The 13,602-nt window shown below is 33.6% G+C and overlaps 1 pseudogene; it reads left to right on the plus strand.

Annotated features, from left to right (window-relative positions):
• The first annotated feature begins 11,069 nt into the window (after positions 1-11,069).
• On the plus strand, positions 11,070-11,975 carry LOC149247470 (EP1-like glycoprotein 2; annotated as a pseudogene).
• Positions 11,976-13,602: the final 1,627 nt, after the last annotated feature.

Consider the following 13,602-nt stretch of genomic DNA (forward strand, 5'->3'; position numbering starts at 1 on the left):
ATCATCACACTATATCTATATATTCTACCGATTTATTTTGGATATATGGTTTGAAATTTGATATAATCTCTTAAAATTACAAGATTAAATGGTATAATTTATTAAATTAAATATAATAATTTTTTTTTATACTTTTATTAATATAAAAATTGTTTACTTATCACAATTTCTCAAACTATACACACTATAATATCGGCCAAATTATCATCACGCTCTATCTATATATTCTACCGACTTATTTTGGATAGACTTATTTGGGATATATGGTTTGAAATTTGATATAATCTCTTAAAATTACAAGATTAAATGGTATAATTTATTAAACTTAAATATATTATTTTTTTAAATATTAATTTTATTTATAAAATATATAAAATATTAAAAAAATTATATAATATAAAAAAAATAAAATAACATAAATAATATAATTATTAAATTTAAATATATTAATTTTTTTAAATATTAATTTTATTTAGAAAATATATAAAATATTAAAAAAACATTATATAACTAAATTTAGAAAAATTAAAATATATAATCAAAATTATAATAACATAATAAGAAATGAAAGTGAACCAAAAAAAATCTTGATTTAAGATATTAGATCTTTGAGATTGGGAAAGAAGAGCATTTACTTATTCTTATTTATTTTTTTATTTCAATGCTTTAGCACTTACCTTGTTACATACGCACTTCAGCGACGCCTTCGTTTCAAAACAAAATAACCTGTCATCGTTGAACAGTACATCAACATTTGAGATGGATCTTAGAATAGAGTAATTTTGGTTTTTATTATTTATTTTAATAATTCTTTGTTAATCAAGCGAGTATCCTTTTTGCTTAGAAGCGATAGTGTTTGATCAGTATGCATATAAACTATCTATGAATTTTTAAATGGCGAACTTATAAATATGCATGTTCATAAATTATGGATAAAACATATGACTAAACTAGGTTATTGGGGTTTATTAAAGTTGTTGGTGGTAGTTAATAACATTTGGTTATGATATGGGTATTAATACATTGGAAATGAGTTTTTTTATTTATTTAAGTTTAAAGGGATGGTAAAAAAAAGTTCTATATTCTTTTTTTATGGATATTTATTATCAAGTGAAAATTGATTTCAAACTTGTGAATGTGATTTATTTTTATGATTTGTATAATTGTTAAGATTTTTTTTTAAACAAAAGACTTGGTGTATTATTTATGTAGTTCACTTTATATTTAAAGTATTTGTGTATACGCGTAGTCTAACAAGGCGGAGGAGTTGCCTAGAAAGTTATGGAAATTCCGGTTATATTTAGAGAAAATACGGCAATGATTTTTGTAAATCCAAGTTATAGTTGTTAAACTTCAAAATTTTAGGTGTCTTATACATTTTTGATGGTGCTGAATCCATTTCCATCTTCAAAAACACGATTCAAACACTGCCTCTACAAGATTTTTTGAAATTTTTTTACCCAGATTCCAGCCACTTTTGGCCATCGGGCAATTCCTCCACCTCATTAGACGACTCTTTTGTTTATATAATTGTAATTTCATATTGATTTCGAAAATATTTTTCTAGTTTGTTTAAAAGGTGTTGATGGTTGTGGTATGTTGATCTATAATATGTTTTGGATATTCCACTTAATAGTTTGTCATGACATCTTAACAAAAACTAGATTAAAATTTGAAATTTATACTTTGAGCGTTAATTTCTCTTATATATTTTGACTTGATTAATTTTTTTTTGTTATTTATGCATGCAATAGATAATATGCAACAAATAGAGAGATGTCAGTACAATCATTCACAAAATACAATAAACACCATGATATGCTTTGGGAACTCTTTTGCGAGAAAACCCAACTAGAAGGTGTAGTTGTCTTGCTCTCCTTTTTCTAGAATGAAAATGATACAAATACAAAGGAGAATACTCTTTATGAAGTTTCTTCAAACTTGTCGCCCTTAGGTTGTTACATAGTACAAACCCTCTTTGGCATGTTCTCTCTCTGTCCACAATTAGCTATCCACCTTACTTTGGAACAAAATGCAAGCAAATAGAATGGAACCCATTTTCCTCTTAGTGTCTTAGTTATAAGATAACTCGATAGCCACCCAAGTGCTAAATTTGACCCATTTAACATTCAACATAAGTTACAACAAGACCCTTCTAGAGTCTTATTTATAGTCCCCACGCAACTAGACATGGTATCCTCTCAAATTATTGTGGTTAATCACAATAGGTCAACTTTCAAGAGGCATAATTTTCGCATCTGAATTCCACTTGACGCGATTCTTCCACCATTGGAAAGCTCTTTGAGTGTAGAATAGTGTTAGGGGTCTGACACATAAGTGAAAATGTTCTACGCTCCAAGAAACATCATTTAGTTCCTCAAACTAGCCTTGTAACGTTTCTTACCCCATTTCTCCAAATTGGGTCCCATTGCTAAAACTACTCATATAAGTTAATTTCCCTGACTTTTCTGCTTTGAAAAACATTGATATAGATGACAAATAATATAATGATTCAATGTAGATCATACCTCCCCTTTTTTGGAGCCTTTTGGTCCCTAAGAAATTTTATTGAATTAGATGAGGAAAAATTTCCACTACCTTCTCCCTAAAGCACCATTTCGCTTTGCCTAGAAGCTTTCCTTTTAACCCAACTTGCCAAAGATCATGCTACCCCTATTTTGTAGTTCTGGACCTCTTTTTCAAAATTGTATCCTCTGTCAACCTTTTCCAAACATCTAGAGCTAAGTCCTTATGGAAAGAGGGATCATCTCCTCTCCCTAATCCAACACAAATGACTTATAGAGTTTTAGGTTTTCCACTTTCACCACTAAGTAGATGTGCATGTATGGGGGTATATTGAGTTGGTAAGAATTATCTCCCACCTTTTCCAATATCTCAAAAGGACTATAAGGTAAAGCATTGATTATCTTATTAGGGCCCTATAACCTCTCCTTGTTCAACTATGACCATACTCTATCTCCCAATATAAATAAGTTGTTTAATTTGTGTTAATCATGTCTATTCATGTGCTTTTCTTACAACTTCTTTAGTGTCTCTTGTGCTTCTAGATACATTTGCTTCATCTTCTCAACAATTTTCTTTTCCCTTAAAGCATACATTATGTGATCCTCCATCACTTCTCCTTGTTTTCCATATGCAATATCCAAAGGTGAAGATGGAAAATATCCAAAACAAGTTTCAAATGGGGACTTACCAATACAAGTGTGGACTACTCTATTATAAGAATGTTGTATATATACCATATTTCCATCCCAGATATTTGGATGCTTGTGATTGTAACCCCTCAAAATATGCATCAAAGTCCTGATGAATACTTGTGTCTACCCATATCTCTGTATATGGAATGTTGTAGACCTCTTCAACTTCTTTCTATCTTCTTCAATAATATAGTCATGCACTAAGAAATAAGGTGTCTCTATTTTAAATTATTCCCCTTGGTATCCCAAAGTAAACCCAGACCTATCCAAACAAAAAGTTTGTTGCTTCTCACCCACAGGTGGTCTTTTTACAAGGCATGAGAATGCACATTTCCCTAAACTTGTTAACTACCATGAACATGTAGTTATGTCACTTCCTGATTGTAGGTAAACCTCCCACAAAGTCCATGGAAATTTTTCCCAAGTGAGTGGGTATAATTAAGGGATGGTATAGACCTTGTTTCATGTTACTATCCTTGCTAGTATAAGAAAGCATACATATTTTTATGTACCTAGATATATGTTCTTGTATTTTGAGCCAATATACATACCTATGTAAGTTGGCCACTCTTTAGTTGCAGTCGCTCACCTTTAGGAACAAGTAACTTGTCCAACCTATAGAGTAACCCATTATAGAGATGATTATCAACTATATTATCTCCATAGTTTGCATGATTATGGATTTACAACTGTTAAATCACCTCCTTGAAGTCATCATCCCTTATATATGCCTCTTTATATCAATAATGGGTAAAAGGATCAATGTGTATCATAGTTCCCAAAGATGTTACTTTTGATGTGAGTGGCCTTGAAAGCATGTCGACCAACTTGTTTGTGCTACACTTCTTGTCCTCGATCACTATATGAAATTGTTGTAAAAACACCATCCACTTGTAATCGTTGGTTTGTTGTAACTTACGATGGGCCTACAGGTACTATCACAACTAGTTATTTGTGTGGAAAATTGTCTCCTTTCCTATCAGAGAGTGTTTCCACATCTTGACAACTTGTACTAGGACACAAAGTTGCTTAACATAAGGAGGGTCATTGATAATCCCCCCATGAAACACTACATAATGGTCCCTACATAAATACCACTCCCATAGCATACACACTAACAATTTTCCTACTTCGAAGGGCTACTACAAGTTCGATAATGCAAGAAGTGATGCTTCACTAATTTTCCTCTACAACTCCTTAAAGATCTTTCGTTGGTCCTTTCCCCACTGGAAAATCTTGCCATTTGTTGTTATGGCATGGAATGGTGTAGTTACTTATGAAAAAGAGGTTATGAATTTCCTCAAGTATTGTGTTACCCCAACAAAACCCCTAATCTATGAAACATTTGTGGGCATTCATATTTTGGATCCTCAACTACATTAGGGAGGAATCTCCCTTGTATATGTTTTGTTGATTCACCCCTAGTGGAGAATCATCTTTGTTTCTGTCTGCACGACTTGGGCCCATATGCGATTAATGGGGTGTTTGCATCTAACCATTTGAACCAGAACCTCCATCTCTTATGACCACATTCTTGAAAGAGGGGTTTGCACACCCTGTCGCCACCCCTACTCCCTGGGATGCGATGATTTTTTAAACAAAATAATTTTTTTAAACCAATCATTTTTATATGTAAAAATAGATTAGTTTCCTTTTTAAATATTCCATGTATTATATAAATTACACAACTTAAATTTGCAATTCCAACAAATCTCTGTTAGATTATAGATCAAACTAACTGAAAAATATAACTAGGTCAAAATGTAAAATAATGAAACTATTGAAAAGTTTTAAAATGTTTTAGGTATAAGAATCAAAATTTGTTAATCACTTTATATAATTACATTGAAGGTGTTCCTCTATAGAATTGGCTAGTCAAACACTGTTCATCCCAACCAATCCCAACTCTTTATTTTTGTCCTCCTTCTTACTATTAAAATCTGACACCTCAAACAAGTGTCAAGGAATTTGTTGTCTCTAAATTAAGCCCTTGAAAGGTGGATGCTTTGAAAAAGCCCCCTGCAGCTAGCGGTTGAGAAAGTAGGTTGGATTCGGCGCATATGCCATCCGTCGAGCTACTTAAGAGATGAATCTCTAAGGGTCATGAATTCTCACATCAATGCAATTTGCCATGGCGAGGTTTCTCTCACAGGTGCTGGCCAAGGCCGACAAAGATTAGTTAAGGTCATTCTGGAGTTCCTCGAAGTGGTGCCTTGGTCTTTCAATAAAAAAATTGGTTGAATTCCTAGGGATTTGATGCCATTTCCATATTCTTTACAGACCTGATAATGGCGACAATCGTGGATTCAGATAGAGATACATGTGCATAAGTTAGCAGTGTAATTAATGTGTTTGTATAGAGCATTCAAGGTTCTTATTATGGTTTGACCATCTGTAGGGATTTTTTGGCCTCTTTGCCACAAAATTTCCCATGGCTCGAGCCTGCAAACGTGGAGAGAATAAGTGTGTGTTTGCTAGATCACTAAATTGTGTCGATTGTGACCAACAATGTTGTGATCGTCTTCTTAGTAGACAAGTTCGAGACACCCTATTCGACCCTGAGACGCACACCTTCAAAGACAAAGAGGAAGGAAGAGTACAAATAAGGCGGGGATGAAGTTGTCAAGTTGGAAGGGAGAATGGAGGAGCCGAATCGACAAGTCGGAGTACTAAATACGAACGAATATATCATAGATTTTGAGGGCACAATATTGTTTAGGGTTAGAACTAGGGATAAGAACCCTAGACGTGGGTTATATATATCCTTTCGTTTCATGCGGACCTAGTTGGCAGGACTGGTGGCACTTTTTTGAATGTGGCATTGCATGGCCCATGTTGTGTTTACTCTTTGATGCCCTATCATTAGGTTTTAGTGGTTGTTTATCTCTAATCTCAAGGTGGTATTTAGAGAAATATGTTTATTTTCATAATCAAGAGACTTAGTCTATAATTTGTATTCAAGATGCTCCATTTGATTTGGGGGGATAAAATGAGTTAAATTGGTGGGCAAGCTGTGGATTTGTAATCTGGCACTAGGTAGTGAATGATCTTTACATTCAATTTATTTTAACAATAAGGGTTTTTATTTTCCCTGGATTTTTTATTTTTATGATTTACCATATGGGTAGTAATTTAGGATTCTAATTTTTACATGGATGGTTCAAGGCCGGCCCTGTGTACAACACTATGCATGTGCATATTCGTTGAAGGGGACTTTACAAAAGCAATTTTGGGTGAATTGGCAGCCGAATTTTAATGTCAATTGATTCGTTGACAATCATTTTCCCAACACTCATACCATGTTTACTCTAGATGTGTCAAGTTTGTTTTTTTGGGAATGCATAATGTTTTAATCTTCAAATTTTCTATATGCTTCTATATATTTTATAAGGTCAATGCCTTTCTTAAATGACTATTTGATATTATTATCCATGATTTCACACTATGCACTTGAAACTAAATCTATCAATTTGAAATGAAACTAGGCCTAAACTTAGTGGCTTTGAGGTTTGAATTGATAGTTCGAGGCAGGCCCTGTGTACAACACTCCGCATATGCATATAAATTTTTGAAGGGGATGAACTGAGTCTTTTTCTTGTTTGGGATGAACATTTTTTAATCTTCAGCACTTCTATGAAATTATGATCCATGATTTCAGTCTATGCACCCCATGAATAAATATGAGAAGAAGCAATATGTTCGCATTCCATGCATGCAATGTGTATCTAGTTCAAACATGTGGTCTCCATCATGGAAAGGAAGCCACCGATTCATGACTTCAAGTAAAATTGTTTGGAGAGGTAAAAATGTTTCTAGATTTTAAAGCTCTTCAATATTGATTATTTATCTATGCCATTGAGATGAAATTAAATTTGCAAAATGACTCATTTTGTCTTTATAATTATCTCAAGTGTAATAATTCAACGCATTTTTTATTACAGACTGGTAGAGGAAAAAAATCATTTTTTATTGCAAACTGGTAGAGGAAAAAAATCCTTGAAATAATTGTGTGTTTTAGGAGAGAAGAGTTTTCTGAAATTTCACAATTAAACTCTTAAAAATTGCAACTGCAGTTTAGCATGCATATTATTTTTCTTTTGTACCTTATCAAATGATGCAATTGCGGTTGAGCACATACAAAATTTTAATTTTGTACATAGAGGGGAAGTTTGTTCCCAATCTATGTCCATTTTTTTGCCTCGCTATAGTTAGAATTTTACTTTTTTCATTCATATGTCAAGCATTTCTCTCTATACAATAGAAAGAATGACAAATAATTGTGAAAATTCATACCCTCAAAAGTGTTGTAAGTATTGAGCATAAAAAATATTTGCACTAGGCGACGGTTATATATTTGTAATCCACTTTCAACTTTATTCTTGTTCATATGCAGAGTTATTTGCAAGCTTCTTTATGCAAACTAAAAATTGATTACAAATTGTAGTCCAAAAGCAACTGATAAGCAACAAATTGCAATCTAGTATTTTCCCAGCTTCAGTTGCACATTTTATTTTATATATCTTTTTCCACTGTTCTTTTATAATGCTAATTTTCCATTTTATTAGATGCAGACCACATGGCCAAATATATGCAGGGCCTTGGCTTCACTAGAGATGTATACTTTGATTATTAAATATAACTTCTAGAATATTAGGGGGAATCAAGGTTAACTTCAAAAATATTGGGTGTCATCAAGGTTACATGAATTTATGGCTAAACTTTTTTTTTTGTAAATCTCACATAACTTGTTACAACTATCCTTCTCACTCTTGGAAAGTGAAATGTATGCAATTTTTTCTAATTTGTAAAAAAGAGGTTGAGACGGTGATTGTGGTTTGTTAGATAAAGTGTATTAATATACACCATAAGTAATATTTTCTTCTACGTCCATGCAAAATTATTGAATCCATGCTTCTTTAATATGTGGAGTTCCTTTGTTCTTCCTTCTCGGATGTGATACTACCAATGCAGAGATTGCTAGACAACTCTGCGCTTCATTCTTGCAATTTTAAGTTAAATGGAAGTTCTGTAAATTAGACAAAGAGAGGTTAAGATGTAAATAAGTCTAGATAAGTGTATTGATGTATTCCATAAGCAATACATTCTTGTACAAACATTTAAAATAATTGAAGTTATGCATCTTTATCTAATGAACTACCTTTTTTTTTCCTCCTTTGTGGAGTTACTAGCAGTCCAAAGATTGATATTGTATATAAATTTCATGGTCATTTAGCTATTTACCTGCATAATTTCCCAACAGTCATCTTACTCCAAGCATAACCAAATGATGCACCGACAAATTTCCATCAGCAAGTAAGTGACTACTGAAGTATAAGGTTGTTCTTCTTAATAGAGTTTTCTCATTTTTTTTCCAAATAATCTTTATCTAATATTTATTCTATTAGAAATAAGAGTTTTTTTATTCAATGATAAAGTTTTTCTAGATGATCTTCCCAAATCTTCTTTTCCTTCAGTGTATCTTTGCACCTTTAGGGGCAATTGCTAGTATATACATATACGCATAGTTTGTTTAGCCATTGGTTAATGGGGAGTATACAATATAAATTAACCTAGTATAATGAAATATTTTATTTATGACCTACATTAAATATTTTTAATATTAATAATATTCTTTTAAATGCAACATATCAAATTTATATTAGAATTTAATGAATTACACATCATTGAATTATTTTACTTTTAATTATTTCTTCCTTGTGGCCATGAAATATTTTACTATCAATGCGCACACTTTCTTTCTCTATATATACATATATTATAGGTTTAAACTGAATTATATTAGCTAATATGAATATTCAAACTTTTCTTTGAGCCTTATATTGAAATATTTATAAGGTATTTTTTTAACTTTTAATCACCTTATCTCCTAAGTTCCATATAAAATATAGGCATTTGGAATGTTAAAAATGAATTGAACTACCACAATAAGAATGAGATTATTAATATTTTAATTTTTTTTAAATTAAATATAACCAAATAACTTATGTTTTTATTTTATTTCTTTTCGATCAAAAAGATTCTATTATATTATTAGGAAAATAAATATTACAAATATGTCGCATGACCGGATTTGTTAGCTAGGAGATCCAGAGGATGCAAAAGATGTTCCATTGTGCCTTTATTTCGGAGCAGTGGAATAGTCATACAAACTAAAAAAGATTTTGGTTAAAATTAGCCAAAAAAATATTGTGAAAAAAACCATTTAATCTATAAATTAAAATAAAACTATAATTAATATTAAAACAATTTTACCAACTTATATAAGTTAATTATATTTACTATTTTTAATATACTTTTATATATATATATATCCCTAAATAATAATTTTGTAGTAATAAAATATAATTAATAATAATATTATTAGATATAATAATATTCATAACATTATATTTAAAATACTAAAAAATTATTTAAGTTAAAAAAATTTAAAATATAAATTTATTTCTGAGTAAAGTTGAGGAAAATAAAATAAAATTACAAAGAGATTTGATGCCTCACCCCTCCACACTTTCCAAGTTAAAACAAGACTTATATCTTAACTCTTATATATCCCATGACTCCATCTTGATCAAAATTTCGGGCTATATGCCTCCTGTGGATTAATATTTGTCCTGGCATCATATGTTTCCTTCTCATTTGGCATTATTGTTGTATCCAGATATTTTTATATCTTGCTTTTGTGGCGCTATGCACTCAATGTTTTGATCTTTCTTGACATCCATGCGGTTCTGATCCTATGATCTTATGACAGTATCTGATTTTTGAATATCTGCGCCTAAGGCATTTTGTCTTCTCATGTATCTCGACTTTTATATTCTCTTAATATAAATCATGAAGTTTTTTCTCTCTGAAAAAAAAAACTCTTATATATCCCATAGGATTTAAATACGTAAAATTTAAATTTAACCATAAATACCCGCAAGGTGTATGTGGTGGTTATTGTTTTCCTATCTAATGACATGTCATGACCGTTGCGGCGGTTCTTGTTTTCTTTATTGATGACATGTCATCACCGTTATTGCCACTAGATGGCGTGCATTCAAAGTCTTTAAAAGTAATTCATGCATCGCCCGGCGAGCAAGGGCAAATCTCCTGCACCTGTTGTCGCTTCTTGGGATAGGTGTTCATTTGCCTCTAGCTATTGAATTATCGAGTTCGAGTTGTTGGAAAGGACTCTGTTGGGGCAAGAGTTAACCAGTCTGCTATCGGGCTTTTAATGTACCTGATAACGGCCTCAGCAGCCTCACCATACATATATGCCTATGCCATTCATTGTTTTTCCGGGAACTCGACGGTAACTTTTTCTGGGAATGGATGACCCACCGCCTCCGAGCTGCCACAACGATTTTCTAGGAATCGATGACCCACCGCCTCTGAGCTGGCACTCGTTGTGCTGGCGCATTTTCAAACCAACGCCCGCGCATTTTCAAATGATCCCTCGCGCCAAACATTCATTTGCTCCATTCGCGCTCCTGGAACAGGTCCTCTGCAACCCTCTCGAGCATTCGTTTCTCCTGCTCACGGTGCTGGCTCACCTCGCAGGTCCGCTCACGGTGTTGAATCCCGGCAGGCTGTGCCCCAGGCGTAAGGTAAATTATACTCTGTGAACAATGACATCCACCATTTTGGCCGGCGCCCGGAAGGCCCATGCATACGAATCCCCCCGTGCTGCTATAAATCATCTGCATTGGCAGCTCCCCAGCGTCCGGCGGAACAGATACATTCAAGGTCTCCATTTGGGCGCAGGTTCGAGCGACGCTGAAGGTGAGAGAATAGTAGGACCCTTTCTTTACCTCGATTCTTTGGGTCAGTCGTGCCTCGTGCAGCGTAATGGACGCCGGAGGATGCGCTCTGTAAGTCAGCTTTTCAGACCCTCTGCCTTATTGGACTCTCAGCTTCTACGACGCGAGTGTACACTGTAAAGGACATCTATGCCATCAAGCACACCTGCAAGAAGTCGGTGAGTAGCATAACGTTCCTAAGCGATCCAGAAGCCAAGAATGGGTTTCGTCATGAAATGGAGATGAAATTGGCCAACTTCACTGCGGCACCAGAGTTCAGGGCACCGGAACTTTGCAACCTCATTTCTGAGGAAACCATGACGACTCTCTATGGTTTTAACATCCCAAGCTTTAACACTATATCCTTTCTGAGATTGGACTCCGATGGAGATCTGAGAATGTATACTTACTCGCCCGATATCGAATTGAATACCTAGGATATTACATACCAGCGATTTGGCTGTTGGCGAGGCGTACCTCAGTGTGGTCTTCAGAGGAAATGTGGAGGATTTGGGGTTTGTGAGAAGGGTCAATGCGTGGCCTGCCCTCAAATCGATGGCTTGAAAGGCCGGTCTACTAGCTGCTCGCCCCCTTCCCTTCCAAACTGCAAAGATGCTTCTTTGAATTCTTCTGTCGATTTCTATAAGCTAGTGGGAGCCGAGCATTTCTCCAGCAAATATGTGAATGCAAGCCGAACTGGAAAAACGAGTTTGGAAGAGTGTAGGAGGAGGTGTTTGAATGATTGTACTTGTGCGGCATTCTTCTATTGGGAAGAGTCATCTGCGTGCTTTCACACCCAGACTGTGGGTACTCTCAACCAGCTTGGGAATAGCACGCACCTTGCATTCATTAGGACTGTTAAGAAGGTTTAACTGTCCGTCCCCTTCTTCATTTGCTGTATTCTCATGCAATTAGAGGACTAATTTTCTGGTCCTTGGTTTTTAATAAAATATAATAAGAGATTATATTGGCAATCTTCAGATGGCCATGGCCATGTTAAGAAAGGATTATGTAAATCATAAATTGCCAAAAATAATCAAATATAAAAAGTAGTTGAACATCTGCATTTTAGTTATGGAAATTTTTGTTATGACCATTCCTATAATACATTTTAATTATTCAATTGTTTGCTTTAGATTATAGTAGTAGAGATTAAAGCATGGATTGTTTGAATTGGTGATGTGTATATCATCACATTTATTATTTTATTAAATTTTTATAATCAATAAATAAATTAAAATTTTAAAATTGGTATATATATTAGAAACAAATATTTATATTTATAAGTGATGAATATATAGATGGTTATTTGAAAAGAAAAATAATTTATATATATATTTTAAAGTTGGATGTATATTTTTTATGCTAATTTTATCTATTGAAACACTATAAAAATATATATTTTGGCATCTATATTTGTATCTTTCATTCTAGCTTATATCAAAAACTTACAAAATATTAACTTTCTATTTCACATGTGTCACACCATATAGAATTAAATAAGAATTAACACTCTATGGTATTAGATTCCTAGTCATCATTAAACTCGCTAATGCCTAGAGATCTAGGAGGGAGGGCCTAGGACCATGCCTCCTTGGAAAGCGCATCAACTTTCATATTTAGTTCTCTAAAAATGTGACAAAAGAAGAGCCATTCAAAAGCTTAAATACACTCCTGCAAACCTTGAAGTAAAAGGTCAATATGAACATTCACCACAGAGACTTTTTTTAAAGCTTAATCGATAACATGTCTTAAGTCACCCGTAATGTATATTTTTTTGACACATCTTTCAGCTACAACTCGAAGGAGAGTCCTTAGAGCTATAAATTCTACTATATTATTTGAACCCATGCCTAGAGAATACTTAATCGATAAGCAATGATTTATACTCATATAGAGCACAATGCCCACAACAAATTAAGGGGATGACCTTGTTAGCTAGGCCTGTCGTAAAAACACTAGAGTTTCTAGCCCACCGAATACCATAAACAAATATGATAGGAAATGCTTCAAAATATTTTACTGACTAGTCTGCTAGCCAGTACCTCATGCATTCCTCTAACCTCGGGTTTAACTAGGATGACTTCGACTTTAGTTATGCTAAAAAAAACCTTAGGATATATTTTGCTTAATGACATAAAATGAAAAGGTGAGGAATGGATTCCTCGTTATTCTTGCATAGTGAACACCTATTAGAGCCAAATCCACCTCCATTTTAAGCCATTCTCCCAAATCAATATCTTATTGGAAAGTGTCATCCATATAATTAATTTACACTTCAAGGGAGCATGAATCTTCCAAAGAATACTTCACCAACATTCATTTTCGACATTGAATTAAGATTCATAACCACTATGTATCCAAAATTTATTGAATACTCTACCAAATCTACATTTTGTTGGGAATCACGATTGTCGTTAGACCAAAACCCACAAGTGTTAGTCAACGATCGCATTGCCAGAGAAAAGGATCCACAAGAGGTGGTTAGTCCATGTCATGAAACACACAGGGAGCATTGATTTATCCAGTGTCCAACAATCTTCCCCCCAACAAGAGTCAGGTGTCTATCGAACTCGTGACCT

Source organism: Pinus tabuliformis, chromosome 7, assembly GCF_031772625.1.
Source record: "Pinus tabuliformis cultivar Carrire ecotype Pingquan chromosome 7, CPIR1, whole genome shotgun sequence".
Taxonomy (NCBI): Eukaryota; Viridiplantae; Streptophyta; class Pinopsida; order Pinales; family Pinaceae; genus Pinus; species Pinus tabuliformis.